Below are 6,902 nucleotides of genomic sequence, written 5' to 3'. Positions count from 1 at the left end.
CCATGCAAGTGTGTCTCTTATTTCTTCCTGGATGGGGAACTTATTTCTTGTGTTTACTTCTTGATTTCATTCCTCATCTTTGAAGAGTCAGCATTAGATTTCCTATTTTCTGCGTAAAACCAGAGTGATTTTAGATAATGACCAACAGATCCCAAGTTGACACCTCCAGGCATTGTGTTAGTATGAAAATTTGTGTTATATTTTCCACAGTCTTCCATGCAGCCAGTTAAATGACCAACTTAAAATATTAGTTTGTTGTAAGACCTGCTTAGTTCTTGTTAAGAAATTGATGTGTCAAACAATTGATGTAATTCACACTTTTTATTTCACAAGTGTACTGGAAAGTACAATATCATTAATTTAATTAAGGAATTGGAACCTGTGATTTAGCACAGTACAGAGCCAAGAAGGATAACAAAATCTATATTTAGAAATCAACAAATTGCAAATTTGCATATTCTAACATTTCCAGACTTCAAAACAAAATGATTTTTTTTTGCAATTAATCTCAAATGAACTACATGGAATACAACAGCTCAAATTGTATTTGACCTAATAGCTAACATGTTTCAGAATTAACTGAAGCAATGCATAAATTATTATTAATAAGACGTTCTACAGTTGTGTACTTAATTGCCAAGCCTTTGATTTTGAGTGATGCCGAAGGAGACCTTTTTGTGATAGAGACCATTATCTAGTTCGTATGATAACAAAGTAATTTACATTTGAAAGGCAGTAACATTTGTATCGTAACGAGGTCACCCTAAGCCTCACTCCTGTTGAAAGGCTTGGCACCAAGTACACGACTGTAAAATGGACTAAACAAGAACCTTTTCGTGGCAAATGTTCAAATAATTCAGTCTGCATTCTCAATTAATGCCTACAAATTTCACGATACAATTTAATTCAATGCTATTCAATGAAAAAATTATTTCTCCATTTTAAAATGTTCTTTTGAACAACCTTAAGTCCATTAAGGATTTTTTAAATATTGATTTGACGATACATTATCAATCCTGTTGTACCATGAACCATAGGCCCTATGATGTCTCCCTGTTAGAGAGGACAGATCTTTCTAACGATAAAAACAAATGTTGTTTAACATGTAATTATGTACTACACTTACTGCAACCAAAGTTATGGAATTCTTTCTTTCTATATCAGAAAGTGTAACTTCAAGAATGCACTTTTCCCAAATGTCTCAGTCGAAGTTGCTATTACTCCTCTTGACTATGAAAAATTGGTTGTCAGACGAGATCAAAGTTTTCATTCTTCATACCCAAGACTTGAGGTATGGTGTCAGACTTGTCAGTTTTAATCAATTAGGTGGACCTAACACAGCTATTCTTCCAGTTATCATTCTCAACTACAGTACCTCTAAGAATGCATCTGTCTTGATTCACTGACCTATTCAGCCTTAGGCTGCAGTTAAAACCATCTATAAACAATATATGTACATAAACTAAACAATAATGCTGATATCTGGCCATGGGTGATTAACCTTTACAGACACTTAAATATCCCTAAAACTGCTAACGATGAAGTTTGCCAGTAATCATAACATTAACTCCTCTACAGTGATATATTGTGTATTATATAATTAAAATCTGTCTTCATACTGGTTCATCTCCTGATGTTTGTTCTCCCACTGTGTAAAAGAAATTAACACAAATCATTACTGAGTTGTTACTCAAAAGTCAATTGGCAAGAACCAAATTCATGTGACTGTTGAGGGGAATGTCCAATAACAGAGATGTGTCTTCATTTCCTCCCTCACTGCTAATTTTGCATTTGATACACAGTCGTGTACTGTATCAGAAACTCCACAAATGGCAAAGCTGCTTATGAACCTAGATACTCTTCATAACTGTGTATTAGAGCCACAAATGTATAACACTAACTGACACACAGGTATTTATATTCTTCATGAAAGTGATAGAGAATTTGTTTTTCTTTAACTTGTGTATATTTTGTGTTCTGAATACATGTTGTTGTTTGATGTTTGTTGCCTTGACTACTGACCTGGATATTCCTTCTGCTTACAGCAGGGTTGCTTAAATTTCTTCGGGATGTTTTTTTCTCTTAATGCAAACCATCATTCCAAAAACAAAACCACAAAGTGCCACTAAACCCATCACACCCAATCCAATCTTGTATGGCAGAATATTATCTGTTGATAATAATTTTAAAAATAAATATTAGACACATAGTGACTGGGACCATAATTATCCTTATGTCTAATAATTAAAGGTTTTTGTCCGGTGATGCTTAAACGCAGACTTCAGTCCATAACACCTATGATTATGTATATTTTTAAATTATCATTGCCTCTGAAAAGCCATATTTAGAGGAGCTTCCATAAAATTTATGTATCTAAGTCTCAATTTAACATCAACATCCTTTCAAAAAATGTGAGATTCAGTTGCAAGAGTACAGTGTGCATATGGTTTTGACAGGGTGTCCTTGACATTTTCGTCTTTGCTCACATATTTCTGGAGTACTGATAAGATATCTGCTAAAAACATAATTTGGAAACCATTTTTGTGGACCACAGATAGAAATTATTTGCATCATCCACACAGCCCATTCCTGAACTCTAAATCAGTTTCAGAGGGGTTAATTAGTAAGTAACATACAATTCCCCTGTCTGCATGGTCTGCAAGGTCTGCATGGTCTGTACAGTCTACACTCTGCACTCTGCAATTTTGCATGACTGATTCTTGTCAGCAGAGATTCTCAATTTAAGGGACAAAGTCAATCTATTCATTATGTCAATATCTTATACAGCCAGTACTTACCTGTTTCAGGTTTATTCCCAGATGGCTGTGCATTAGGTGTGCACATACATTTATCTGCATCTAGAAACTCGCCTTTGTGGAAATCACAGTCAAGGTCACCACAGTCACAACCACAACTGGTGTGATTATGGACCTGGATGGTCTTTTCTACTCCATTTGAGGGATCTTTCACTATGAGGTCAATTTCTTCTGTGATTAATGCTGTACAGGGTTTACGTTCTGGTTCAGTGTCATCACAAGTTCCTGAGCAGCGGTGCAATAATATATTATATGGTCTGTTTCCTCCTGTCTGGTCACCAACCACCACTGGTCTTGGTTTACATGATTGTTCTCTAAGTTTTATTGCAGATGCCTTGACTAAAATGATTGAATCAAAATGATATAATTAACCATTAGTTTGTTAATTCTTAAACACAGCTGATACATTAATTTTGAGGATGATACTCAAGGGAAGAAGAGTGTGTGAAAAAAATGTAAACAGGAGAATGACATTAATAAAAGGCACTAGTAATAACAATATTTTAATTCTAACGATGTTGCAGGAGGGTCAGTACAAAAAGTTCCGATAGAGTTCAGAACACTAATTGTAACAAAGCTGTTCTATACATACAGTGTTGTTTGTTTGTTTGTTGGTTTGTCATGACTGGTAACATTTTTGTTGTTTGTTTGTTTGTCATGACTAGTAACATTTTTGGGATGTTTAGTGTGCTAACAAATTTAATATCACAGTGAATTTTTGCAACCTAACTTAGGTTTGGCCAGTCTTTTCAGGTCAACAGGTTATTCGGCAACATCATGATTTATTGATTTACAACAACAATTTATTGATTTACAACAATTTTGATTCCTGATTTACAATTTACAATTTTACAATTACAATTTGAGAAGTGCCTACCCACAACTAGTTGAAAACCAGTCGAGGCAGATAGGTATAATTAAGTTCGGCTTATCACTAGGTACTTACAAAGATTTCGAATTGGCAGCAGTTCAGATTACAATAAATAGTAAATTAAAATTAAAATAGAAAATTAATTTAATGATAATAATAACAGGAAAGAGAAAGAGACTTCGCTATACTGGTCGTAGCTAGAGGATTGATGAGGTTTACAAATTTTTAATTATTTCAGGAATTGAAGATGGTGTAAGATACAAGTTCTGTTGTTTGAAGATATTAATAAGTATTTCATGTATTTGTTTTTTAAATAAATTTCTATGGGCAGATTTTTTAATACTGTCAGGTAAGGCATTCAATAGCTGCACGCCAAAGTGGGAAAAAGAATTCTTAAGTTGTTCAAGACGATGGAAACTCGGGAAAGAAATCACCGTAATATTTGAAAGGTACATACATTGCGATCGAATTCTGTTAGGAGTCGAGGACTTCGATGAGCTATTAACAACTAACACATAACAACTAAACGGAGGAGAGCAAGCCCAATAATACGTCAGTCAACTTTGGTGGCTGCAAGGGAGGAACAAATGTTTCTACAAAAATTAATAACGAAGCGGTGCTCAACGTAGTTGTTTACATAGTGAAGTTGGTCTGACTTAAAAAAATTCCCTTTGATCTTTCGGTAGTTAAAAATGCGATACGTTTTGATTATGATAAGGAAGGAGGATACCCTGCACAAAGCAGTTGATTAAAATGGTTGGAATGTCTTTTAGTGGAGGTGTTTTAAGAATCACAAAGCAAATACGAGGGGAACCGTTTTGTATCTAAATAAAATGCTGTCAGACGTGGCAAATTCCGCGCATTTTCATCCTACCACTGTAAATTGTTTGTGTAAATCAAAAAGTGATTTCGTAAGCATAATCTCGAAATTTGTGAAAATTAGTGCGAGTCAGCCCACACGATCGCTATTTGTTCATTGGCACATTTTAAGACCACGAAACACTGTTATAAATCTGTGTGATCGCGGTTACGCAGTACATTCTCACGATCTTTGCTACTCATCAGCGTCTTAAAAGTACTTTTGCCCGTCCTCCGTAAACTTGTCTCGCTCGATTCAGAGGCGCAAGGAAGAGACAAATTAGTGTTCCCTGTGAAAGATCTACCCTCAAAACAAAACGACCAAAAATTATCCAGAAATGCTGTTGATTTTTATTAATCGATCTCAAAAACTTTTAAGCGCAAAGCTGATGTAAGCTTCTTAAAACACAATAAGGTTTCCCCCCTAGAGAATCGTACGATCGAGAGTCCTGAATTCCTTTGTGGGATAACATTTTCAACATGAGAAAACCTTGCCCATTCATTTCCTCGATACGATTTATCGAACGCGTACGGAAACAGGTTAATTGAGTAGCCAACAGAACTCGTGAAAACTACAACTCTTGTTGCGAAAGAAGTATCAGTTTTTACAGATGTTTTGAAATCCACAAATCATTTTGAAGATCTGTTACATTTCTATGAGCAATTTCATGAAATTGTTTCTCCATCGAGAATAGTTCGTAGCTTCACGTGGAAGTTGTAGTAATTCACATAGTACATTCTTACTCACCTGATGCCAACATCAGCGTCGCTACTACAAAGGCATACAGCGAAGATTTACGGGACAGCGTCAGACAATTATTGCACGCGAAAGAATCCATCCTAATTTCTTGCCTCTGTGTAATAAATAATCGTCGTTAATAACTCCGTCACTAGAGCAATCGCGAATGAGGGGAAGGAATGAATGAAGTTATATTAATTAGTTACACAGGAACTAAATATCCTAACTGAATGCCCAGCCTTCCATGTCGCCGGGGGCCAATCAGGGCCAACACGTTACAAAGTACACCGGAAATGAAAACAACATCCTTGCAACGCATCATCTGCAACGCGGTTTCCAATTTCATTTTTACCACTTTGAATGAATGTTACTCATTTCATAACTCGATAAATTAAATGGTAATTTTTCGCGAAAGTTTCACGAAAAAAAAAAGCTGTAAATATCCAGTTTCCATTCTACAAATTCTACAACTTGATTCGCAGAAATCCACCTGTGACCTTTCTGCGCTAATGCCATTTAGTATATGTCCATCTACGTGAAAACCCAACCCAGATTTTTTTAATCTTCCTGTTTTTTTGTTTTGTTTTTTTTTTGTTTTTGTTTTGTTTTGTCATCAACACACACCCAAAGAGCCCCGGGTGAAGTATAATATCTGATATCTTAGGAATACTTGTAATATATTCCTAGCTATTCATATACAAACCACACAATACCTTCTTTGTCACACTCATCACTTACATATTTACCCAGTGGAATCTAACGAAAACGTGTGGTGTTCTCAACTCTCCATCCGCAAAATTTATACGATTGTGTATCTAGAAAATATCACTAAATCTAAACCGTACGCCTAAAGGCTGCGCTCAAAGAGCTCCAAAATAGCCCGACTGAGAAGGAAGAGCCAAATGTCAAAGAAAAGAGTTGTTAACTTGTAGCTGGGAATAAACGAAGAAATAGAAGCTTTGATACAAAGTGTAAGTCGTGAAAGAATTTGTCTTCCTGTAGCTCACTTCTTTCTTAGAATTCAATCTTCCGCTTACATGTAGTCTGAATTTCAGCCGTCTCTTCCCTTTAGCTGCTATGTGCGGCTTTTTCACCTCCACGTTTCCGGTTTCTCCTGTAACAGTTGCATTGGTTTTAAAATCGAAATATTACCACGTTAGAAATCTGTTATCGAATATTGACTTGTTGACTGACTGTATAGATAGTGTCTGGTATAATTTCACTTTACTGCGCGGTTCAAGAGCTTTAATTAACAGCTGCTGCGACATGACGTCACGTTCATGACGTAAATTAGGAGCAATTATGCAAAAATGTGCTGTGTAAGAAATGGAGATGTTTTTTGGTGAAAATACAACTACAACATCATAATTTCAAGTACAAAAGTGCATCATAATGATTTTTAAAGAGTCCAAGTATTGATCGATGGTCGCACAAGCAGAGGATGACTAAGTCAGTTTAAGATTCTCAAACCAGCCACGCAACGATTTTAAACTCGTCAGATGAATTCTTGCATAACATTCATAATCTACTTATACACGCCTATGAACTCGTTTGATTTTGTAATCTTCGTGATTAGAATTATTAGCAAAATTTCATATCAACTGAGCAGAGTGCGAAC

At 35.6% G+C, this 6,902-nt stretch overlaps 1 non-coding gene across 1 annotated transcript; it reads right to left on the bottom strand.

The window, feature by feature from the left end:
* Positions 1–306: 306 nt before the first annotated feature.
* Positions 307–5,616, bottom strand: LOC111336550 (uncharacterized). Its single transcript, XR_015994410.1, has 4 exons — positions 5,294–5,616; positions 2,799–3,155; positions 2,023–2,170; positions 307–1,648 (listed from the first exon to the last, which is right to left on the bottom strand). It is a non-coding gene; the product is annotated as an uncharacterized LOC111336550 (transcript).
* Between the last annotated feature and the right edge of the window lie 1,286 nt (positions 5,617–6,902).

The sequence above is a fragment of the Stylophora pistillata genome, chromosome 13 (genome assembly GCF_964205215.1).
Source record: "Stylophora pistillata chromosome 13, jaStyPist1.2, whole genome shotgun sequence".
Taxonomy (NCBI): Eukaryota; Metazoa; Cnidaria; class Anthozoa; order Scleractinia; family Pocilloporidae; genus Stylophora; species Stylophora pistillata.
The sequence above is the reverse complement of the archived record's forward strand: the minus strand, read 5'-3'. Positions and strand labels throughout refer to the sequence as shown.